We start from the raw sequence: 27,188 nt of genomic DNA, 5'->3' as shown, positions 1-27,188 counted from the left end.
TCAATGAAGGATCTGCACATCACCATTCCCCCGTGTGTGTGTGTGTGTGTGCGCGCATGTGTGTGTGTGTGTGTGTGCATGTATATGTGTGTGGATGTATGTGCAGTCATGTGTGTGCGCAGTGAAGCAAAGGACCTTCACTCTACTCTACAAACCCCCCAAAAGACACACGCACTGACACATGCAACTCCACATTTTTAAACACACACATGACCACACACCACCTTTTTAATAAGTTGCCTTTCTTTCTTTCTTTACCTGCTGTCTTTCTCCATCCCAGAGCTTCACGCGGCTACTTTGTTAAAGTGCTGAGGCTAACGGGGATCCGTTTCACCTCAAAGACTTTATTTCTTCTTCTTCTTCCCTCCTCCTCCAGGGGCCGAGGCTGGACTGCAGGTCAGCACATCAGGGATGGCCTGTTAGAGATATGGGATGGAGGAAGATGACAGAAAGAGTCCGAGGTAAATGAAATGTAAAGAACTCCTAGCATTGCATTTTATAGCGTACACAGTGAACATTCATGTTTTTGCTAGCTCGCGTCCCTCCTTTGTGCACAGCAGGACAAGAAAAATGCTTAGTGTGATGGAGCTTCCAATGACTCAGCAGGTTATGAAATACCCTTGAAAAGTCACTTCTAGTGGGAATTCGGGCTAATATTAGTAAGCTAAGCTAGCTAGCATCCAATTTTCGATAAGAACACGTACAGTCTATACAGCAACCTGAAGACACTGGGATTAAACTGTGAACTCTACTGATGAGCCACAGTGGCCTCATAATCAACAAATATGCATGCTAACAAGTAACTGCTCTATTGTGTATTTGTGCACCTTAATATAGTGTTGCCTAATGCAGGTTAGATTTAACCAGCTCCAGTCTGGAGGGAACCCACTGACAAAGAGCTAAAACTGAAATATAAAGGTTTTTGTTTTTTTTACATTAAACAGTGAGTAATTAGTTCTTCTGCAGAGTTTCTGCTCCGTCATACATTATGAAGACAGCAAATTGCATTGCCTTTGCATCTGTGAATCCTAAAGTCTTAATTTCATAGCTCATGAAAAGTAATTCAGGGTTTAAACAAGTCTCAACATATTTTTTACAATGTGCTTCTATATGCATTATTTAGTGAAAGAACATTTTCCAACTTGAGTTAAGATGTTGAAATGTGTCTTAGTTCTCCAGCAAGGCGCAAAACTGCATTCAAATTCTGGCTGCAAACGACTGAAGGCCTGTAAGTAAGTTAAATATATGCAACCCTTCAGCAGACAATAATGTCTTGGCTCACAGTGCAGACGCTATGAGATGTTCTACTCAGCCAAGATTTTATGGATTCTTCTGATGGATTTTCAATACAAGAATGAGCCTCTATCCAAAATGGAATATCTTGTGAATAGCACTCCTTTAAACTGATAGAAAACACCACAACCATGGAAAACTGTCTCTTAATGTCTTTCATCACCAAAGTTAGGATAAAAAAGGATGTTGAAGACTTTTTGTTTTAAAAATAATTGCATTATTTCCTAAAAGACCACAATGTACAAATCAGTCTGCGTTACTTAATGTCCTTATAGAAAGAGTGCAGCACAGCTCTTATTTACTATAATAGACATTGAGGAGAAATACAAAGAATGAAGCATTTTAAGCGTTTTAATGAAGCAATACCACATGAGGTAGTGATATTGTACTTTTATCAGCACAACCTCAAGTGTGATATTACTTTTATACAGTTCTCTAAGCCCCATACATTTCAAACAGAGATAATCAACAGCAGATTATATTTGGTTAATTTAAGTATTTTGGCTACGTTGACACAAATAATCCCAATACTTGACTGGAACTCGGCCATCACCAAGCAACACAAGTGACCTGCTGTAATGTTCATTAAAGTTACTCGGAACACCTGAGGCGTAGTGATATGTTGTGAAAAGTCTGTTTCATTGTATATCAGCACTCATGGAATATCTCTTGTCCAATCAGATTACTTGGTTCAAATTAACTGTTGCATAACTGTTGTTTCACTTTATGTTATAATGATTCAAAACAATAAGATGAATTTGACCGTAACTAAGTCATGGCAATCAAAAACATTATGGACCGAGCAGAGTTTTAAAAAACTACCTTGATGATCTCTATCTTTTTGCATTTTCTGAGTTTTTTGGCAGATTTAACTGCAGAATGAGGGCTTTTTTATTCTGTCCTCTATAAGATTAAGAGATAAGAGGAGAAATTCCCCCATATAACATCTCTAGGTCTTTTGTCAGTGGCTCACAAGGTTTTGCACGAAAGCCAAGCATATGAGAGAAGATTCTGGAAAGCCTCTCAAGTTTTATTTTTATTACCTTTTTTATTATTTTGCAGCTCCCAATAAGTACCCTTCTTGCTGCGTCAGTGGCATCGTTAAGTGACACACCTTGTCCAGCTGAGTCATCGTTAACATTATGAGTTACACCTGTGCTTTTTGCTGCCATGACAACAACGGCTGTGAAACAGGCCCTTTGGCAGCTTGGCTCCAGCACACAGGCTGCAAACGTTTGATAATCTAATTATGTATGAACCAGTTACCACTTCATCTTTTATAATAAACTGATTACTTTAATCAGCTAAAATCTTTAGCTTGAACGTTACATTATCCGAGGCTAAGTTGAATATTATGTGCATTCTGATATGTGGTATGCCATGGTTAGCAATGTTAGTTAAGTAGCTAATACCAATAAGACTGGAATGACTTCAAATAGCTTACATAACTCATTCTTTAAACTAAAAGACTGCAAATGGGTTCAAAAACAAATACTGCAAAGCAACCGTCACATTAAGCAGCCAGCAGATGCTGCTTCCCAAAGCTGACGGGCAACTTCTATAGCTTCACAATTGGAGGAAAATCTCCAGGGAAATTAATGTATGCATTAACGACGCTTAAAGAAAAATATCATGCACTGTACAGTGGCTGGTATAGAGTGGGAGGCGTGCTGCATTAGAAAGGCAAGTGTTATTAAACCATTCAGCAAACACTGGAGAATAAGAGGTTGTGCTCTTAAAGAGACAAAGATATATATTGAGATACTGAGATATCCACTGACAGCCTTGTAATAGCTAACCCTCAGTATAAGTCTGTCATCAAATCAGTACTGACATTGCATACTTTCTACAGCATCCACTGTGTGTTATAACTGTATTTCTAACAAGCAGAGAAACTCACAGCTTTGCACAATAGAGCAGAAATGCATGAATGAAAGCACACACTCACTACAAAGCACAAAATACATCCTCAACACCACCAAGCACCAAGAGTCCCCTGAGTTACAATTACACTGTCTGACTACACGCACTCATCCCTGAAAGGTAATTACTTTACTTGCCACAGTCATCTTAGCCTTTGAGCCTTAATGCAAAACTCCTCACTCTGACAAACTGCAGTATTTATTGTTTAAGGCATTCCGGCTCTGATATACAGAGAGCTATATGTGAGAGGCTTGAAATTATATATACGCACTCTGTGCAAGTCATGCTGTGCTGCAAACAGATAAATTGACTAAATGTGTATATATGGAGAGGTTTTATAATCCCTGATGACATGCACATATAGCATGTTGCATTTTTGTCACTATTAATTCAATACAGCGTTATTGGCATGAGAGCGAAAATGGCAGCTGTTGTTGTTTACTGGAGAAAGAAAAAAGATAATTAAGGATTATGTGTGCAGTGAAAATCAGGTTTATTGTGGTGTAAACAACTGAAAAGATGTTGGGAGGCCTAGGAGTATAGGTTGAATACATATTTGGTGCATAGTGCTTTTGAATGAATTATATTTGATGCACCTGAGATTTTAGACAACTGCTGCAAAACTAATATTTATGATAGTGTTTGAGTCTATATGGGTTAGTAAGAATTGGAGCATCTGTAAGTGTACATTTTGCATTTACACAGTTGGATATCTACATTATGTTTTGTTTGCAGTAAGTGTTAATTACCGTTCCAGGTCTCTCACTAGATGTGCAAACAGCCTTACAGCACTTCACACAGCAGCCTTCAGGGCTCTTGTTACTGTTTGATACAATGTCTGAGGCTATACAATGTCTGAGGCTGAGAGATGGAAGAGGATGGTGACCGGAGAAGCTAAGAACAGAAAAAGAGAGAGTTACCGAGCGAGTATGACAAAAAGTCTGGTAGATCGAAACATCCCAGAAGATGTTATTCATAACAGATTGGGATGTAATGTTAGGCTGTACCATAATCAGTGTCATTGTGGTCTCATGTTCAGCAGCTTCACCATGTGCCGTCATTCAACCCAAGTTATGTCTCAGGTTTGCATACAAATAAATATTAGACCAAAAAGTTGTATCTTTCCTTGTTGATTATCAAGTTAGCTTTGTAGGGTTTTAATCATACTCATAACCAATCCCTAACTAGCATAATTACTTAACCTCAAAAATGTAGCCATTTAGCTATAGACTATATCATGGTATCAGTTGAGTACACACATACTCCACATGTAAACAGTTTGAAAACAACAGTCTGTAGACGCCAGTAGAGTCGTATTTTTACGCAAAGAAATCCAGAAATATAATCGCACATTGTCAGCCGACATGGTTCTATGTTCTTCTTATAGCATCTTTACAGCACCATTTGCTTTTCAAAAAAATGCACGTTATACAACACTGGTAGGCGTAACAGCCTACCAGTATCGCACTGTGTGTAGTGCGCCAGTGTAGTTGCACTCATACCTTCAGTGGGCGCCAAAGCGAACCAAACCAAATTCCTACTTACTATTTTGTTGCTTTAATTGGCAACACAATGCAAAATAACATGGACAGTTTTAAAGGCTGTGAGACGAGTCAAATGAACACAACAGAATAGACTCTTTTATAGTGATAGAATGAGGACACTCAAAACGCATGACTTTTGTCTTAAAGTGAGGTACAGTAGTTATTGTTCTGCTCTGCATGCTGCATCTTAATGTAGAAATGTATTGGGATGTGAGAACTGACATAGATATCTCTTTTAGCAGTGGTTCTCAACTGGCCAAGTCTCAGTACCCACCAACTACTCATGAAAAATTGTGACCCAAATTTCTCATATTTTTCAATCAATCCTTTTTATTTAACGAAAAAGTGTGCCGTTTGGATGTCAGGCGGTACAAAGCGTGACAGAACAAAGAAACTTAATGAAACAAACCTCTTTTAAAAAAGGGCTTCACAGACTTTTTGATCACATTTTTCTTCCAGGCAGACATTCGCGACCTACTGAAAACAGCTCGGCGACCCACTATTGCGTCCCGACCCACCAGTTGAGAACCACTGTCTTAGTATATTTGGTGCAAAAACCAAAAAAACCTGTTTGAAAATGTTTTTCAGTCCAAGAAGGCAGTATAGACTTGAGCCTTTTCACTCAGCAGGACGTCTGCACTAACTACTGTGCTGCCATACTGAAGACTTATGTTAGACTATTCTGTTGGAACCCCAGACACACATCATTAAGCAGCAAATGTTGGGATTGAACAAGTTTAAGATTCAATCATCAAAAGCTGTATAGTTATGTGAGTTATTAACAAGCTCAAGATACATGTGATAAAATATATTTTTAATATTATTTTCATTACTTTTCAGACTTTTCCCACGTGTGTTCTTTTTTATTGATTTGACTGGCTTCATTTGATGGCTGAACACACACACACACACACACACACACACACACACACACACACACACACACACACACACACACACACACACACACAAACACACAACATCAGTCTCTGTTCTGGCTCAGTTATCCCTGCCTGCAGTGACAGAGGGGATTTGGGGAAGGCAATAATATCTTTTATGAATATCACACGCACGCACACATGCACACGCACACGCACGCACACACACACACACACACACACATACACTCTCACTGTGTAGCTCTACTGCTAATACGAGGAAGGTGTTATTTACAGAGAGAAGGGGTGTAGACTGATCTGAACCTGTTACTGATTTAAACGGTAAAAATTCAAGTACAGCAGAGCCATGGATCTGTAAGAACGTAACATGAAACAGACAATGGCCTGGTTCTTAAGTTCTGATTTACTGAGGCTTGGTGCTTGTTCTAGACCAGGGGTGGGCAAACTTTTTGACTCGCGGGCCACAATGGGTTCTAAAATTTGACAGAGGGGCCGGGCCAGGAACAGATGGATGGAGTGTTTGTGTGAACTAATATAAATGACATGTAAAAGCCATTCCATGAAAGGATTTGGCCTTTAACAGGTAGCAAAGCATGAATATGCAAGGCTCATTGTACAAATTGATTTCCAAATGCATTCATTTAATTACACTCATTCATGTGTGAAAATATGTCCACAGCAAATGCAAAGTCACAAAGCCAGTTCTTGTCGCTTATCTCAGGAAATTCGTCGGATTTCCCCATTAACTCCAAAAATGCGCTGATCTCCTCTTTCAGCTCCCACACTCGTTGAAACACTTTGCCCAAACTTAACCAGCGGACACGAGAGTGGTACAGTAAGTCCTGATGATCCGCATCAGTTTCCTCCAGGAACATAATAAACTGACGATGCTGAAGTCCCCTTGCTCATATAAAGTTAACAAGTTTTACAACTGGATTCACAACATGATTAAGCTGCAATACAGACTTACACAGAGATTCCTGATGGATGATGCAGTGAAGGAAAATAACATCCTGGTCAGGGTTTTCCTCTTTCACTTTATCCTGGATTCTTTTCAGCAGCCCAACATGTTTTTCCAGTTAAATTTGGCGAGCCATCCGTTGTGACACTGGCAAGTTTACTCCAAGGTAGCTTCATTCTCTGGATGACAGCAGACACCTGGTTATACAAGTCCTCTCCTCGCGTTTTTCCTTTCAGGGACTCCATGGTCAAAAACTCCTCCGTTATCTCAAAACTGTCATTAATCCCTCGGATAAAAATGAGGAGCTGAGCAGTGTCTTTTACGTCATTACTTTCATCCAGCGCTAGTGAATATAACTTAAAGGACTCAGCCTTTTTGTTTAATTCACTGGCTATATCTTCGTCAATCAGTTCCACACGGCGAGTCACAGTCCTGCGTGATAAACTGATTTTTTCAAACTGGCCTTGGCTCTCCGGACACAAGAGACCTGCTGTCTCTACCACGCATTCTTTTCATTCTTCGGAGAAAGGCTTGCTAGCCTTTGCTAATTTGAATGCCAGCAAAAAACTTGCCTTGGTAGTTGACTCTTGAATCGCAGTTTGTTGGTGAAAAAAATGTTGCTGAGTCTGTAAATTAGCCTTCAACCTCTGAGGGGACTGCTTGCTAGCGTAGTTAGCATGCTTCGTAGCAAAGTGACGGCTGATACTGTACTCTTTGAAAACTGCGACAGTTTCTTGGCATATCAGGCATACAGCCTTTGATCGGACTTCAGTGAAAAAATATTTAGTTGTCCACTCCGTATTAAACACTCGGCATTCACTGTCCACTTTTCTTTTCTTTGATCCGCTCATTTTTACAGAAGGGCTCATACGGGTTCTTAGGGCAAAGCGAAAAAGTGAAGAAGGGCGTAATACACCACACTCTGAAGTGCGCCATCTATTGGGGAAACGCGGGCATTACAGGGGAAAACGAACGAGGTTTAATTATAATAAAATTGTATTTAATAATAATATAATTTGGACAAGTTCAGCGGGCCGGATTAAAAAGCCCAACGGGCCGTATATGGCCCGCGGGCCGTAGTTTGCCCATGCCTGTTCTAGACACTGTACTCAGCGTCCTCAATCTTTGATATGATCAAGCTCACTTTCCCCTTACATGAGAATAACATTCGCTGGCTGACAAGGAGAAAACAACATGCTCAAAATACCAGAAATCAAATCATGTGTGGACACAACTCTGCTAGTTTGTATGTTATCAGAGCACGGGGTGCAAACACACAGCAAGTGCTCATCATACACACACAATAAGATATGCACAAAACACACACATACACACACAGCGCTGCTCTTACCCTTGTAACGCCTCTGTTACCATCTCTGATGCCGGCACAAAGGTAGGATCACTTTGTCCCTTCATTACGCCTCACGTAGTCACGGGGAAAACGTCACTGAGGCAACCATATCCCCTCTTAGTCAGTCCGAATAGGGCTAGAGACTTTGTTATGTCAGAATATCTGAGCTGTCACTCAAAAACTCATTAGCCAATGGGGACGCATTCCTCAAAAGTCCCACCCACTTGAGAGGTTTGTGCCAGAATTGCAAAAACAAAAAATCAAGCAGCGCAAACGAGAAAGCTGACATTTGTAACTGCAAAGCCGACAGTGAGCGCAAAAGTCTGATCAGTGAGAAAGAATAAGAGGGAACTGTAAACTGATGATAAGAAAAGTAAATGTCTCTTAGGGTGTATTCAGATGCTGTGTGTGTGTACAAATCCCCTTTTTTCTACTCCAAGCAGCTTTTATGATGCTATTGTGACAGATTACACACTGATTGATATGTTTGTGCATGTGGGTGTATATGCGCGTAAGAGAGGCCGCAGACGGACACCTGCTGCTCACTCCTTGATGGACGGCCTAACGAGCTGCACTTATCACCATGGCAACCCCCCTACACACTCACACACAGCCTGGAGACCGATCATTAGAGTCTAGTGATCTTTCTCCTCCGTGTCCTCTTCTCCCCCCGTCGGACCTTCCTTTGAGATCCAGGCAAATTACATCCCCTCCCTCTTTCACGCTCTTCCTCCGCCTCCCCCCGCTCCATCTCCATCCTTCCCTTCTCTTCATCATCATCAAAACTCAACTGTAATGGTCCCTTCATCCCCCTCTTCCCACTCTTCATTTTATCTCATCTTCCACACCTCCATCTTTCAGCTGCCTTTCTCCGTCTACTGCCCAGCTCTTCTTCCCACTGTTGTACTGTACCTTCCATCCTTTTCCTTCATGTGCCTTCTTCTCCACATATCCACCTCCTGCAATAATTGCTCGGTTGGATTTTTTAATAAGAGATTGAGGAGGAGCTGTCTGGCGCAGCAGAGGCCTAATTGAAACCCCAATTAGTCTCCTCTGATTGTCGATATGCCGAGGGAGCCAGCATTCTGCCAAAAATCTGATTTTCATCTGGAGGTGAAATTTTCTGAAGTGATCACTTTGAATTGTAATAGAAATAATTAGTGTGTTAAATCAGAAATCCAGGCTCCTTTATTACTTACGCTTATGATTGCCTCAAGCAATCTGCCTCAATCTGCTCTGGAAATTGGCCGCAGGAAGTTGAGGCAATTGGGCAAGACAAACAGAAAAACAAAAAAAGTCACTGAGGTAACTTGTTGCCTTGGTTTTTTACCATAGTAACAGCATAGTCATATTAAGTGCAGCTGCCTCAGTTATGGTGGAGGAGGGGTGAAACTAAACAATGTTTTTGTGTGTTTCAAACGGCTCTAACCTCGCTGCATTCATTTTGTTTAGATGTATTATTACCCAGTTGGCTCAAAGCCTAAGTGGAACAAATACACACATCTATTCATTTATTCATTCTCTCCCTCCTCCAATCATACAATAATCAATAAGTCCTTTGTTTTTTGTGCACAGATCATCATAAAATGTGTCTATCAAGCTTTAGAGCTACAAAATCAATGCTGCCATTTTTCTACAATATGGATCATGAGCTACCTGAGACTTCAAGTTCAGACCAAGTCGTGCAATACACTTTTGTAGCAGTAACCTGCTGATTGAAACCATCTTCTTTTGACTTCATGAACAGGTTTAACTTTTGAAACATGTAAGTAAAGTAGCATCTTACGAGAACAGGGGCTGTTGTCCTCAAAGCGGACGGTCCGGGTTTGAGTCCAACCTGTGGCTCCTTTCCCGCATGTCATTGCCCACTCTGTCTCTCTCTCTTCCTGGTTAAGGACATAAAGGGGGGGGAGTTACATGAGACACAGACGATATTGTCAGAGGCTTAGCAGTAGCATTTTGGACACAAATAAATAAGAATCATCCTTATCTCAGGTCTGGACACACCAGGCCTGAATTGTACGTTTTTTCTTGTGTCCGAACTACCTAATTTGTTCTCCCTACCCGCTACATATGGTGTTTCAATTTAAAGCATTGGTTAGTGAGCTCAACTGAAAAAAACACGTTCAGACACTACTACGCTGTCACTTACGTCATTTATTTTTTCTCTGTAATTGCAGCATAAACTATGATGGAATATGGAGCTGGATAAGTAACCCCTTTGTCACACTTCTTTTTGCAATGCATTGTGGGATACTTTGAGTCCTCTACAAAGGGTGTTATATTTATTGCGTAACACTGTCACAGCGCTACAAAATTGCAAACCCACTATATAGTGGACTTGTTTGTATGTATTGAGTCATTTCAGAGACAGCTAGTCAACTAACGCAGCTAAGATTAGCATAATTAGCTCGCTTACTAGCGTTAGCTTTATGTAGCCATTGACATGTCGTGTATAGACCGTAGCCGTAGAACAACTTGAATGGCATCCCTGTTATTGTGAGCTGCATTTTTATATCTGCAAGAATAAAGAGTGACACGTAGCTTTATTTCAGTAGCGGTAAAGCAATAAGTCCACAAACTTCATTCAGTAATATTTCAACCAAAAAACAAACATAATGTAGCTTATACATTATGTCACTTTTTAACCTTTATATAAATGGTAGACAAAAAACATCACTCCAAGCTCTTAGAAATTAAGCTTCTTACTGTTTTCCATTATTTAAATGAAGAAACAAAACTTGTTAATCAAAATGAAACATATTCTGAACTGAAACATCACCTCAGTGTTAACTCACAAAAAACAAACTCATAGAAACAACAGAGGCTACAATAGATAATCAAATCCCACACAAAGACAAACGCATTCTCTCTGTCCTTCGCTGTGACATCCAACAGCACACATTTTGGATGATTGCACACACACACACGCAAACACACACACACACCCACTTATTCCACCCCCTGTTGAGTCCAGCCCAGACAGACGGGGCTCGGTCCTATCTGCCTCTGGACTCGGCTGCAGACAGCCGCAGAGCACAGCACAGCACAGCACATCCTGATAAGCTCCCATTGATTGGCTCCAGACTGGCTGAAAGGCTGAACAAATTGTCGCCTCTTTTCTTTCTCTCTCTCTTTTACTCACACATACACACTAACATACACACATACTCACGGGGGGGCAAAGAGGGAAAAAATAAAAGAAAAAGAAAGGGAGAGGGAGAGAAGTGGCGAGAGGGGTGATGGAAAAGAAACAAAATTCACAGTGACAAAAGCGAGACAAATCAAGAATAAGGGGGAGGCTGACTTGTTTGGGCAGATATCTCAGCGGGAGAAGAAGAAAAGAAGAGGGAGGGGAATGCAAATCAGCAGGTAGAGGACCATTTCAGAGAAACAGGAAGAGAAAGGAAACAAACAGGCTGATCGACAGCTAATCAGGAAGGTAGACAGTCAAAGAATAGGAAATGGAAAACCTATTAAAACGATACAACGCCGAGACTTCATGGTAATACAGATAAACCCAAGGGTGTGTCTTCAATCCCAATCAAAAATGTGACACACATATGAATCCTTTATGGCCTTTAAAATGTGATGTTCCCTTTTCTGACAAAGCAGTGTAACGTGTTACTCTCTTTCAGTTTCAGAAATAAAGTGAATCAAATGAGATGAGTCCAGATTGGAGTCCTGAATCTTGTGAAAGTGCATTGAAGCCCTGCTGCGTCACAAGGACGCCTCCGAATGGAAAGATGGCCATCCAGCAGAGGGGGCAGGCCCCTTCTGTTCCTGAGGTGTGACTGTGTGATTGTTCCAGTCGGGAGCGAGCCGCGGCAGCCGGAGTCCTCCTGGGGAGACGGCAGCTGATGGAGGGACGGACTGTAATTTTGGGGGTTGGCAAGAGAGGACGAGAGAAGGATGAGGGGAAAGGGGTAGAATTCACTATTTCATCAATTCACAAGTCTCTGAATTTGAATTGTATAGTTTTGATAGATGCATGTTGCAGTTCTAGAAATAGAAATCTACAAATAATATCCAAAAGGGAATGAAGTTAACATGCAAATTAAGGTGAACACTGCTTTTTCAATAATCAGTGGTTTCATTTGTGATGAATTTGAAGGCAACTGGACTTGGTGGAAGATTTTGAAGACGTTTCACCTCTCCTCAAAAAGCAAACTTCTTCAAGTTCTTCAGCCAAGTCCTGTTTCCTATGGATCAAGCTTTGAATTTACCATGACCTGGATGACAACTTACACATTATGTGATGACTCAATCTCTATTTACGGATTCTGCATTCTTATGTAGATTCTCAAGGTGCAGGACTTGGTTTTGGTATTTGAAAAAGTGCGTTGGTGTCAGTAGTATCGTTCAGCGAGCTGCGTCGTGAACTTTACTGTGACGCATAGTACCTGAGGATACCTCTAGAGGGCACACCAGAGAGCGCAAGCCATATACAAATGTGTGGGATGTAAACAACAGACATGGCGACACTCGAGGAATTACTAGTATGTTAATTCTAAGTTCAGAACAAATATAATATTGAAATCAAAAATCATTTTTAAGATTAGCTCAGCTCAGGTGACTGATGGCTGCAGGACAGAACACACTGTCAACACTGTCTGCACTGCATTTCTCTCAACATTTTTCACCATGTACAGATGTAACGATACCTGTGTTACAATTTAACAATTGACCCTCTGATCCAAGCACAACAACCTGCTGACCTTCAGCTAAATGTGCCTGCAGTTTCCGCAGCTGTTTTAAACAGAATCAATATTTGCAAATGACTCTTTTTTTGTTTTTCCTTTTTAATATCAAAGTATACTTATCAGATATTATAGGGTTTTTAATGATAAATGACACGAATACAAAAGCAGATCCAGACATATTTGGCTGAAAGTAATGTGTTTACAGAGTCATTCATTTAACAGAATCACCGGTCTTGTTTTCATTTACTTTTGAAGATGGAATTTTGAAACTTTTGAAAATCTGCCATGCAAAATATGCCCAGCACAAAACTACATACTGACAAGGTTTGACACATAACTTGAAAACCCCGAAACACAACCCCGACCTGCACACAAGTTCATCATGCTAGTCCTGAAGTGCGCTCACTCTTTTCCATCCTGACTGTAACATTCACTTCAGTTACAGTAGGGAAATTTCTCCATTGTGTAGTTTTGACAGTCAATAATTCAGGTTAGTGTAGCTTGCCCGGGGGAACTGCTGTTCAAAGTCTCAGTGTGTGTGTGTGTGTGTGTGTGTGTGTGTGTGTGTGTGTGTGTGTGTGTGTGTGTGTGTGTGTGTGTGTGTGTGTGTGTGTGTGTGTGTGTGTCTGTGCGTGAGAAGGAAGTGTAGATGTGCCCTCCAGTCAAAAAACAGCAGGGTACCTTCAGCATCACTTCTTCCTTTCTTTGCTTTTCCTCCCCATAAGACTTCTTCTCTTTTCTTCTTCCATATCGTCCTACCCTTTTTTTCTCACACTCTGGCTCACACACACACACACACACACACACACACACACACACACATATTCTTGTTGATTTTCTTGGCACACAGTTCCTCTCGACTAACCTGCCATGAGGTATGAAGGAAAAAAGTCACAATGTATGTCGATACAACAGACAGACTGCAATGCTGTTTCACTGCAATGCGATGTTATGCTTCACTGTATTGTGTCATAGTGTTTTTATTATCATCACTTTCTGTAACATTCATGGTTGAGGCAGCTGACATTGGATTGTCCTTGACTTGTCCTGTTTTGGTTCCAGCTTAATCTTCAGGGTTTAGAGGAATTTCTAGTTAGTTTGAAAGCTGCTTTAGTATTTGATAGGTCTTTAATGATACTTCTTTATCTTTCTAAATCGTATATTTTGTCAGCTTACACCAGACCTAAAGGCTTTTCACATCCAAGGTGTTGCAGGAAAATAAAACGCCTATTATAACAAGACACTTCCCAGAATTCCCTGCAGCACCCCCTTCAGCACTCCACTGCATTGTTACGAGCTTTATGCGGTGTCATGCATCACAGGACACAAAGGCTCGACCTTAATTCAGATAAGTGCTTTTTAATCCGCTACAACTTCGAAATGAATCATAAAACTCGATATTTGGAGCTGGTCCTTTGACTCAGCCACATTTTTTTTCTTGTTTGTTTGATTGCTTGTCATTTCTATAAAAAGGTGATTGGAACAGTCTGCTACCCTGTAAAGGTGATCTTCTTTGTCTTCTTCCTGCTTTCATATTCTCCTTGTCCCCTCCTCCCCTTTCTCCTTCTTCTTTTCTTCACATTCAGATGTTTTATTGTTTAACAAAAGCTGAGGATGATTCATGCAAAGAAATATCGATGTCCTCTGTCTTGCTTTGTCCAGACATGATAATCTTTATTGACTCCTGCTGCCGTCAGAGCAGAAGTGATGGTGCTGTAATAATGCTAATGATAGAGATTACAGTGTGATATTGGTGAGCCTGAATGGCTGTCAATACAAGCAGAAGAGCCCAGAGACTTTTTCTATTAAAATTCAGAACAGTGCAAATTGGCCTTAGATAGAAAGTGATGGTGTAATCAAGGCATGTCGGTCTAATATCGACTGTTCCAGATTATATCTCAACATTTCTCAACTTTAGTGTATTGTATGTTATTTTTTTTGTTTTCTGAAAAGAACTCATCACAGTGAAAATAACTCTGATTCCTGTCAAACTGACAATTCAATGTCTTAACTTGTGAAACCTGAGAGTGTCACCCCCAATTTCCACGTACTCTGTGTGGGCCGCACTCCGTCAGTGTAACGGATTTGCTCGGTCGGACGGCGCGCACCCTGCCCCACTGGATCCATTTTTCTGGAACATGAACGCAGCAGAGCGAGGCCATCAGCAGCTCGCACGAGAATAAAGAGGAAAAAGAGCAAGCAACACTTTACTTTGTGGCCAACATTCTTACCGAAATTGACTTGTTAAACTCAACTGCTGTTTTAAATGTGTTAAAAGTCAATTTAGAATAGTATGAAATGTAAACAGTGAGCAAAGGCAGATGTAACTGTACTTCAAATGATTGTCATAACGAGGTTTGGTCGATGTAGAATATTAGACTGGTGCAACAAACTGAAGGGGTCCCAAATTAGAGAGATTTGATATCTCACCTGGCTCTGAAATCCCACATGAGGAGCTGAAATGTATTGATGTTTTGCCTTCCCTTTTGAAGAGTCTTCCCTTTAAGTCAATTTGTAAGCTTCAGAGATAATGGCAGGCTGTTTTTTTTTTTACTTTACTACTAGTGTTTTTTTTTTGTTTTTTTTACTTTTTACCATCAAAAATAGTTGGTTCCTACTTTATGTTACATTCATCTAACCACTGCTTACTTAAAGGTCACATATTGTTTAAAAAAAACAATTTAACATTCGAACACTACAATAATGCATAAGATAATGTTTTCAAACACTCATATGTGTACCTGGCTAGCCTATCTACAAACCCCCAGATGAGAAAAGACCATCCTCTCCGTCTTTGCCTGCATCACTTTTCATAAAATGTGTACTAAAACAGGCCATTTGGAGAATGTACCTTTGTGACATCATAAAGGGCAGTAACCCCTCCCTTGGTGGTTGACACTCCCACAGCTATGTGTTTGTTCTGCTATAGACACAGAAACAGTCTGTTCTGAGCAGGGCTGAAATAGAGGGGTTTATAGGCATGATCAAATACAGGATCAGAGTGGATTTTTTGTTTAATACCTGAATTTCATACCTTCATCCAGCTGTTCTTTCCAGTGGTTAGGGTGTATAAATGTTTCCAAAGATAAATCGAGCTTCACATTGTAATTAATTGGATAAAAGTGGAAAATTAATTTTATTGGTTTTGACATTTATAAAAATTTAAATGTCCTCAATATATTTTGAAAATAACTGTAAGAAAACACATGTCCAGCTATAAAGTTAGAACCTTAGACAAATGGTCATATGCCAAAAAGACATTGTATTATCCAGTGCACCACTGCAGAACTACACTGATCCTCATTTCTGTAGAGTTCAAGCTACATCCCACTAATGTCTGGCTTTTCAAACAGTCAGTGGACCATGAAGACAGCATGTATAAGCTCTTAAATTGTCCACTTGGAGTCTGTAAAGTGGGACGATTGCTACATCTTTCAGACAGCAGGATGTTTTTGCCTCAAATCTGGTCTGCTTTATCTTCCCCCTCCTCGCTCTTTCTTCTTCATTGCTCCCAGCTCTGTGTTTCACACTACTGTCTTCTCATGCACAAGGACACACACACACACGCACACACACATACACGCTCTCTCCCCTAGCACAAATGTCAGCCAGTATTTCACATTCTCTTCCCCAAAATGTCAGTGCCTTGGCAGATTGTGTCTGCCTTCCTGCCTTGCTGGCTGTCAGCCCGCTTGCGTCCCACCTTAATCCGTTGTCACCGCCTGACAGTTCACATGCCCGAGGTCACGGGACGAACTCACCGGCTGAATATTCCCAAGGTGTGTCACGGAAGGTAATAGCGGGTGGACTACGGCATGAAAGTCAAATACTCTGAATACATAAAACATGCAGACGGGTCTTACTAGCTGGGTGATGTGCACTGATGTGAGGAGGCCTTGATCTTCATGTGGTATCTCTGGACTTTATAGACAGAAGTAGAAAATGTGGAATTACTGGTAGTGACAAGCACAGGTTTGAGAAAACTCTTAATCTCATGACTGAAAACATGCTTATACTATTCATATCAGGGGCAGAATCTACCTGAGAGGAAGTCAAAACATCAATCTACATTTTTCGTTACAAAAGTTACACCTTTATTTGAAGTTTCCACCTATAGAGAAGATAGAGAGAAATGTGTGTGTGTGTGTGTGTGTGTGTGTGTGTGTGTGTGGGGGGGGGGGGGGCTATATTGTCAGCAAGGTCAAGACCTCTGCTCTGTGTGTGTCAACACTTTGCCCCAACCCCTCTTTGAATCAACAGATTCATAGATTCCAAGACTGGATCGTGCTTATACGATGGTGCAGAAAAGGCACAAATTGGTGCTTTATGATTGCACCAGATTTAAGTCATGTCAGTTGTATAAGGTTACATTAACTACAGTTGCATAGCTGGTACCTTAGCATGAATTATTTGAACCCAATCCATGACTTATTTTGGAATTCTAACCGAAGTATTTTTTGTGATTTCTTTACGAAAATTAACTCGACCAAACTGTTGTTTTCCAGAAAGGGTCAGGCGCGTGACTACAATAACCAACAAGCAACAAGTGAGGACTTTAGTAATGGCAACCCATTTCTTTAAAAAAAAAAAATGTCCTCTCTGCTCAATGTATTACAATCCCAAACTTATCCTCTGGCTCCATTGATCATGTGAGGTCACATGAGGTTGTGTTTTCCTCTATACACATTGATCTTAATAAAATCATGTAGTTTGTGATGTGCCATCATTTTCACATTATTGTATGTTCTGTATATTGTATCTGTTAAAATTCTCCTTATGAGCTTATGCAAGATTTTGAAACTCTTAAAGTGTTAGACGGGCTTTAGCCCTCACAGGCAGTGTCCATGCTCGGAAGTTCTAGTCCCTCAATTTCAAAACCAATTCTTATTTCCTGGAGTCTAAAGAATATTTCAAGACGTAGCACTAAATTACCTTCTGTATCCAATTTGCCACCTCTGGGTTGTAATGGAGGAATGAAACATGGTGGAATGAGAGTGCACACCTGTTCCCCTCCTCTGCCAATCAGCATTAAGCCATTTAATTGGATAAGGAGTGCTGAAATGCATTTAGAGGATGTTGTATTTAAGGACAGACATTTCCATACGGACAGTGAATAAGGTTATTGCTTGAGATCATGGTTCTTCCTTTTTGTACTGGCAGCAAATAAAGGAAGTGATGGGAAACAAAATTCATTATTTTCTTTGTGTAATATTTAATCCGAGTTAATGTATATTTATTAAATGTCAGACTTTTCTCTTTTGCTATTACAGTTAATCTCATAAACCTTTATTTCCTGTGTGTCATTGTCTGGTCATCTACCTGATAGAGTTTTCTCTCATGATGATGAGCAGATATTTTTGTTTAGAGTGCAGACAGAACAGGACATTACCTCAGTCTGTATTTGTCATGCTTGTTATGACAGAAGGAGTAGCAACCTTTTCCATCCTTCATATTTTCTCTTCCTTGCTCTGCTTTGTCTCAGCCCCTCCATACTGAACGCCCACATCCTTTCTGTGCAGCACTTTCTCTTCCTGATTTGGACACTGATTTCTACTCGAATACATCTCTGTTTGATTTAAATTTAGCTGCAGATGCATGACCTTACTGCTGCCTGCAGACATTGTTTGGCCTCAAAAGGGATTTTACTGGTTTCTTGTTTTCACTGCCAGTGTCTCTACTCACATACTGCACATTATTTTTTTTCTCTTTGCTTCCTTTTTTCGGGCTTTGTTTTTAAGAAATTTCAGATCTTTTAGATGCAGAAAAAATGTGCAAAAAGTGGGATGATTGGATGCAAATGTTAATGTGTTTGCATGATTCAAAAATTGGTAATGATTGAAATTACATTTTCTTAATGGGTTGATGTTGTTTTGCACTCGAAACGTCCTCAAGTGAAACCAGTGATAAATCTAGAACATGGAAGAGCTCATACAATTCTGTTATTTAGTTCTGTAGCCAAAAATGAACAATATCTTCCAGGAAATAAACAACACACACTTAAAGAAACACTGTGGAGGCCAGATTCAAAGTCTGCTCATCATTTTGATGGTATACAACATTGTGGGGTTTTCCATTCATGTTCAGGGTCAATAGTGAAATAATCGAGAGAATCAGAAACATTTTAAGCCGTTTAAAGAAAGAAAGCAGCCACTCTGTGAAGAACCTGGCACACTGAGGGGAAAATGGCTGATTCAGCCTGTGTCTTTGAAGATCGTGCCATCTTTGCATGGCTGGCACCAGAGCCAGCTGAACCTCATGGTGATAGCAGTGTCATTGTGTGAGTACAAGACAAATTCAATTAAATTAGGTACACATAAAAGTGAGCGCTTGGCAGGAAGAGAATAAACCGGATCTTAACCACCGAGGTACAAACTGCTTAGCACCTTTGTGATTGAAAAGGGTCAAGTGACAGATTTTTGTAAGAAAATGAACATAAAACACAAGTTGACAAACAAAATGATTATAAATTAAATAGTATTTTGTGTTTTTCATGAGAATTGGTGAGCTTGAGATTACAGTGACCTTTCGGCTCTGACCTTAGATCAGCAAAATCTACAACTATACAATACAATACTTTATTGTCCCCCGGGGGAAATTTGTTGTCATAGCTTTGCACAGTTGGTACACAGGTATAGGTATACATATATGATATCATAGCACGGGAAGAAACATAAACAACAGGAAGAAACACAAAGCAAAACTGTCACATGAAGCATGCGCCAACCGCCCAAAGTCTGAACAATTTATTCTAGATTCAAATGGAATACATTTACAGATATTCCCTTAGTGTCGTCTACTCAAATGGAAACACTAATGGTAAATGGACTTGAGCTTCTATAGTGTTTTTCTAGTCTTCTGACTACTAATTACACCTCTTGTCACACCTACCCATTCACACCCATTCACACACTGATGGCAGAGACTGCTATGTAGTGAGACCATCAGAAGTAACTAATCTCATTCATACACCGCTGACGAAGCAACAGGAGCAATTCAGGGTTAAGTGTTGGACACGTAGCTGCAGGAGCTGTATATCGAACCCTCGACCCTCCGGCTGAGAGACGACACTCTACCAACTGAGCCACAGCCGCCCGATGGAGTTTGGCTAAAGGTTTACAGGAACAGACTACAGCAGGCTGTAATGTTACTAACAAGAAGCTGCTGAAGACACCAGCTGATACCTGTATGATGCAGACGGGGTGAGAGTGAACAGAGAAGAGACAAAGCAGCGTTTGAAACAGTTACACAATGAAATAGCAACGTTTATGACCCGTTTCTGTGTGAAAGACTGAAGGATGTATACATAGAAAAACATTTTAAAATACTCAAATGTCTTCCCATTTGTACAGCAGGTCTACATGGCACTACACTTAAACGCAGCCTTGTTTTCACTGAGACGTTAAAGGGGCTATATGTAACTTTCAAAAATATTGCGTTTGTAGCGATACCGCATGCCTGTTAGGCGAACTGCACCAGTAACCTGTTGCTCGCTCTCCCTCGCGTGCTGGTCACACGTGCTCGAACGTACACAAACGAGCATCATCATCCGCCAGGAAACATTGGATATTTACCGGCATAATGTTTACAGAGGAGGTAAGTGGTCATACACATGTGAAAGTCTGTGAAGGAGTCTGTGTGTCTGTATTCATTCTCCATCCTACAAACGACAGTCTCTGCAGACACTGGCTGACAGCAGGAGTGTGTGATGAGTTTGTACTGTTGATCTCTGTAAGCGGAGCGGAGTGAGGAGGACGTTGAGAACGCGCATAAAATGTGACTTCCTGGAGCTTTCACGGAAAATACGAACCAGGTAAAAATTTTATACAGGCAACACAGATAGACAGTGAACGTACTTTTTCACATCAGTTAACCGTTCACTTATTAATGGACGATAAAAAACGATTTATACATGTAAAAAGTTACATGTAGGACCTTTAAGCCATACAGCAGGAATGTGTATCCATGGAAACTATAATAATTAAATAATAATTAAATCATTTTGGAACAAAATAATATATATTTTTTATTAACCCCTTGATGTTCTTGTGAAAATTGCCTAAAAACTCTAAAGAATGAAATACCAAACAACACTCCAAAGTCACGGGAAGATTGAACCGAAATGAACTGAAAACCATGACAATGACAAAACCGAGGTACATATTGAACTGTTGGCTGACTGTATTGCTGCATCTCTAGTACACCAGGCCTAAGTATATGCCTACATACTTATATATATATAGTATATACATATATGTAAATTTCCCCATTGTGGGATGAATAAAGGATTATCTTATCTTATCTTATCTTATAACTTTATGACCACCTGTCTAATTGAGCAGCCCCCCCTTCTGCCGCCAAAACAGCCCTAAATGATTAGTGCACTGTGTGCTCTGACACCTTTCTATCAGAACCAGCAGTTTGCTGTATTCTCAGTAGCTTTTCTGTTGGTACTGCACACCAGGAACCCCCCACAAGTGCTGCAGAGTTGGAGAGGACCTCAAAATTTGGTCTTCGTCAACGTCACACAACTTACCCTGTTGCTTTTTTAGTTTTCCAACATATCTATTCTGAGGACTAAATGTTCACCTGCTGCCTAACATATCCCACTCACTGAAAGGTGCCACCTTAGAGAGAGAATGTTGATACTTCACCTGTCAGTGGTCGAAATTGTTAATTATATAACCAGAAGTTTGCAAAATGCCATTAATAAATGCAAAGTGGCATCACTGTAAGTGTTTGATCCTCAGCCACTATGATAAATATACACTATTATCAGGATTCTTCCTTTTTTGTTATTATTGCATCAAAGTGTTACACCTCAACAATATTTTTCTTTGTGGTCCTTTTTGTTCCAAAGCTTAATAAAAAAAAACACTATAATTACATGAATGCAGAAACTGTTCGTCCTCCATCTGTTAATTAAAGTCTCAGGTTTCCTTCCATTTCTACCTTTAAATCACCATTTTTAACAGATTAGCCTAATCCAAACACACACACACACACACACACACACACACACACACACACACACACACACACACACACACACACACACACACACACACACTCACTTAAACACACACACGCACGGACTTAAAAGCATCAACCTGCACATTCACACCCCTACATTAGTTTAATCCTCTGTTCATACCTGCCAGTGACTCACCCAAAATGGATCAGGGAGTGAGGGCCTTTCTTATTTCCTCAGTGGCAGGCCAATAAAAACCACTTCAGCAACACAAAAACACACACACACACACACACACAGAAACACACACCAGCTCAGCAAGTCAAATGGTTATCCATTTTTAATGATGCAGCGACCGCTTGTATCTAGTATTGCCGGGCTGTGTGTGCATGTTTGTGTGTTTGTGTGTAGCGTGCAGCAGTCTGAGGATGCAGAAGTGAAAGCAAAATTGTGCGTTTGTGTGTGCGTTCTAAATCGCTTGTGCAGTTTGCAAAGGTAATCAGCTCAAAGCACATATAGGTGATGTGAAACACAAACACATGGGTGTGTACCCCTACAATCACAATTTTCCTATCCTGCTGTATGCCAGTTGAGATAGCTTGATAGCCACAGGGCTAGCTCCCTAGTTATCTGCAACATGCCCAGGTATAGAGGCCATATTTCCACTCTGTGTCACACTTCCATTATATTAGTTATTCATCCATGCACTCACTCTCGCAGACATGACACACTTTTCTGCCCTTGCCCTCTGTACGACCTCAGAGTTTGCCCTCCCTCTGGGCCATCGTCCACCCGTCTCGCTCTTGTTCTGCAGTCCAAAAGCATGCCAGCTGTCTCAGTGGCGGAGGAGGTCAGCCATCATTACAGAGCCGCTCAAAATTCTTCATTTACTGCGAGTCTTTGTCAAATGTATGACTTTCTAAAGAAAAAGAAAAACATTTTGACTCATTTTCAAGCGATATTTCCTGATACTGTCGAATTAGATATTTGGACAACTGTTGCATCAATTACTGCAAAATTCTGCATCTAGCATGTAAAATGGTGGACAAAAAAAATACTATATCCATTTGCCAGTTGCAACTACTCCAATATTAAAATTTTGAAAGAATCTAAAGGCAATACAGATGTAGTTAATGACCCAACGTTCACATTAAAGATGGTGCCACACCTTCTTTTCCTAATTTTGATACTTAGTGTTGAATATCAGTGACTACAAGGAATCTCTCCTTTTCCAGTAGGATATATTTTAGAGCATTAACTATCATACTGCTCTCCACATAGCACCTTTGTTTGTTTTTGCCATATTAGTAATTTGAACTAAAACCAGTTTGTTTTTTTGTTTTCATTGGGCTTTTTTTAGGCAGTAATGGAAGCTGATACTGATTCTAGTAATGCCACTGGAACAAGATGATTAAGTACTTAATATAATAACCTGGTTCTATAAAGGGCAACAGTAGCTCAGTCTGTAGGGACTTGGGTTGGGAACTGGAGGGTCGCCAGTTAAAGTCCCCGGTGAGGAGCAAATCTGGAAAATGGTCAGGTAGCTGGAGAGGTGCCAGTTCACCAGCTCAGGAGCGCCCCCTCACTCTGACATCTCTCCATTAGTGCATGTCCATACGATCCTGTTTGTGTATGTGTCTGTATTTCAACCTATATCATAGGTCGCACATGTTCAACAACAGAGTGTGAAAGTTGAATTTCCCCTCGTGGGGAAGCAAGTATATCTTGATCTTCTCACAACTGTGGTTTGCTGCTAAATCCCTTGATAAGATAATGAACTCATTATCAAGGACTGGGATGAAATAGTCCAAAAATGACTTCCTGGAATGTGTGCATGCTCAAGGCCTAGTTGCATACTACACTAAATAGTGCCTTAAAAATAGAGTAGAGTTAAATAGTGCCGACAACAGTTTTACCTTCATCAAAAATAAGGATGCACAGATAACAAAACCAGTATCAAGTGTTATGCCGATCCTGAATTGAAGTACTCATAATTCTAGTGTTACTGCACCTAATAGTGATTTAAAGCTTGGTGGTGACAGCTTGTCCGTTTGCCATCTAGGTGGAGGATAGGGATGTGCTCAATAAATCAAAATGGCATTATATCGTCATGAATTCCTTGCAAATTTGTGCATCAATGCAGATGTTACACAACTGGTCTGGCCACGAACGCTGTGATGTCAGTTTTAGAAGACATCGTGTTGTAGCGTGGCCTCTGTATCGTGAGTTTGTGGGAAATAGCCAGCCCCAGTGGAGGAGGGGCAATGTCAGAAACGTTGATGTATTTTGGGATAAAGGATGAAGAAAAGCAGATTGCATTCGGTCCATTGCTAAATTGTCGGGGGATGGGGTTAGGGGGTTGAAGGGATAGATCCTTTAGCGCAAGCAATTAAATACATTTTTAAAAAGCCAAGACAACACAGAAGTTCAAGGAGAGTGCTACAGATAGCAGCCGGGACCAGCAGCAAAACACTTAGCAGCAAAACACTGGAGAAGCGACAGAAACAGTCTGGAACACTTGGCAAATTTAAAAAATGCTGAAGTAAAGTTGTGTTTTAGCTTCATTTCAAGCTTGATTTATTTATTTTTTTCCACCCAATGCCTACTAGGAGACACTGTTTTATCACATTCCCATGAACAGTTACACTTTTCAAACCATACATCCACACAATGTTGCCACAGAGAAAAGTATTACCTGAGCACTGTATCATTTGACCTGCAGGTTTGGATAGATTTGGATGATTTTTCTTGCAGAAACAAAATGTGTTCTCCATTTGAGAAGACTGAATTAAGCCTTCACATGAAATCAGAGCAACATTTAGAGAAGTAGGACACTCTAAAGGCTCCTGCTGTAGTTAGGTGTGATTAGTCATGAAATCATCCCTTGCAGCAGTAATAAAGCTTTAGAAGTTAGAGTTGTCTACAGAATCATTTTAACGCCTCAGTGTTGGACATTCAGGTCAATCTGACAAGTTTCTTGTCCGTCATGTCTTGTAAGGTAAAAAAAAAAAAACATGAATGAATGATGAAAGAAGTTTGAATATGACACCTCCATGCATGTGCCAGATAAATGAATGAAATACAATCGGAATCTAATAACACATCCTGACACACACACACACACACACACACACAAAAGGGAAAGTGTTGCATTCAAATTGTGTCAGAGTACAAGGTCATTTAGTTGTTGAGCGTCCTACAGTATGCACATCAAAAGACTGTATTTGCACACAGATTGTGGCCTTGTGTGGGCATTAGTGTGTGTGTTTGAGTTTGTGTGTGTGTTGATAAGCCACAGGAAAAATGACTCACTGTTGTCATGGGGAAAGCAGAGCACTGAGTCGGGAGGGATTTACTGAGCCATGTAAGACACACAGTCACACACATGTGCGCACAGTCACACACAACTTACATCTACTGTAGTGTATCGGGCCTATTAATTAAACTACATTACCCATACCGAAGCCCTATTAAACTTCCCTGCAGCAGCAATCTGCAAACACGTATATGCATTAGAAGGATCGATATGGAGGGACTACAGAGAGGAATATTCAGACCTGTAAATAACACATAGACACACACTGAGCATGTGTGCCAGGTTGTTTGGAGCAGCAGCGAGTAGATCAGAGACGCAGATGCACTCACCACAAACTCAAACTAAAATAGCACACAAACACACACATGATGACATTCAGACATCCAGAAAACAATTTTCTCTCCTGCCTCCTGCTCTCTCTCTTTCTGTGTCTAAGGCGGGCACAGACACAGCACATGCACGGAGATCAAAAATACCCTTCACATGCATGGTACTTCATAAAAACACACATTTTGTATGAAGGAAACAGATAACTCATTAGAGAGGGTGGCCAGTTGAGGAAACTGCAGAAAATCCCCAGTACTTCCAGTTGAGTGGTAATTTCCACTTCTTACATGAACCTACAGGTCTGTAATGATGTTTTTATTGATGTGCCAGGTACATTGAATCACCCTATATCTTGAAATCTATCTATCTATCTTAAAAATGTGCATTTGATATTAGTATTTAATGGTTTCCTGCTGGTATATTTTTCTGCTATTGTGCAAAAGCAGATTTTACAGGCAGGGTTTGGTAATTCTGGAAAGCTTGCAAGATTTATAAAGTAAGATTTCATCAGGGCTCCGTCTAAACCCGCCCCCTCCCCTCGGAGCTCCTTCAGACACCTAATAGGATCATACTGAATGTAAAAAAAAGAAAGAAAAAAAAAGACAGCAACCATGGCGTCGCTTTTCAGATCCGTCCACTCTCTCAGCTAACGGAATCGCAGACAAGCTTTACGAATGTTTACTCTGCCTTTTCCTTGCTGCTTTATCTTAACTCCTTCTCGTCGCAGCCATCTCTGCCTCATTTGAGCTGAGCCGTGGGATATCTCTGGCGGCAGTGAAGCGTTGGAGTGCGGGCTGGTGCGCAGCAAGGGCAGAGAAAAGCAAAGGGAGGCGTTTGATTGGTACTTTCCATGTGGACCTCAGGGCAGTGATAGGTCAGAGATTTAACAGGATAACAGCAGCTAATGATAACGGCTGTTTTTCTTTCCTTTCTTAAAACACATGGTTTACTGATTACTGGTGGGGAGTAAAGACCGTTTTAAAGAGTATAAGTAATGGTCAATAATGGGTAATATTACCCACCCTACCTTTTTAATTGATAGTTAAATGTTTCATCTTTTTCTGCATGTCATCTATCTATATGGTCTGTTGAGCTCATTGGCAGATATTTGTTTTCATCCATTTTTATGTCAGTTATTTCCTCATGTGTTGCTACAGGGGAGAGACATGGATGGATGGATGGATGGATGGATGCAGACATGGAGGCGACAGGGAGCATTTGTAGTCATGTGATTGACAATACGCAAACGAGAGAGCGTGAAAAAGGACAGATAGAAAGAGTTCATTGTCAGTTCTGGTGTCGATATTTTTTTTAACTCTTTGACTTTCTACACATTATTTTAAGACGTGTATGTATTTCTTCTTCTTTCCCTGTCCAGCAGAAATGAAACACCACATCCTCGCCATTATACAATTTCAGCCAATCTAGTGACTTTCAGCATCATAACTCTGTAGATATAGCACCCAAGGGACCGGGACACTCCCCGCCTGCAGCCTATAGTGTAAGAGGAGGGACAGAGTGAGGGAGAGATGTGTGATGATGGTCAAAGACAAAGCACTGCAGTACAATGCACACACAGGGGTTTCATTGTACAACTCTGTGTGAAGTGTTTGTGCTGGAAAACTAACCAACGAGGGAAAGAGAGAGGGATGGAGAGGAAAGAGAGAGAGAGAGAGAGAGTGAGGCAGAGAGAAATAATGGATGGGCATCTGTTGACTGTGTTTGAGTTAAGTGGGTTTCTGTGTCTGTCTAATGTAAATGGTGTGGTGGCAGAATGTGTGAATGGGTGAGTGGATGAAAGAAATAAAGAAAGGGTGTGGCAGTGTTTGTGTGTGTGTGTGTGTGTGTGTGTGTGTGTGTGTGTGTGTGTGTGTGTGTGTGTGTGTGTGTGTGTGTGTGTGTG

At 40.6% G+C, this 27,188-nt stretch overlaps 1 long non-coding RNA gene across 1 annotated transcript in view; it reads left to right on the top strand.

Moving 5' to 3' along the window:
• The window catches only part of LOC132956675 (uncharacterized), a 176,735-nt gene that overhangs the window by 104,424 nt on the left and 45,123 nt on the right, over nucleotides 1-27,188 (top strand). The window lies entirely within an intron of this gene.

This window comes from Labrus mixtus, chromosome 22 (genome assembly GCF_963584025.1).
Source record: "Labrus mixtus chromosome 22, fLabMix1.1, whole genome shotgun sequence".
NCBI classification, from domain to species: Eukaryota; Metazoa; Chordata; class Actinopteri; order Labriformes; family Labridae; genus Labrus; species Labrus mixtus.
This window is presented reverse-complemented; position numbering and strand designations above follow the sequence as displayed.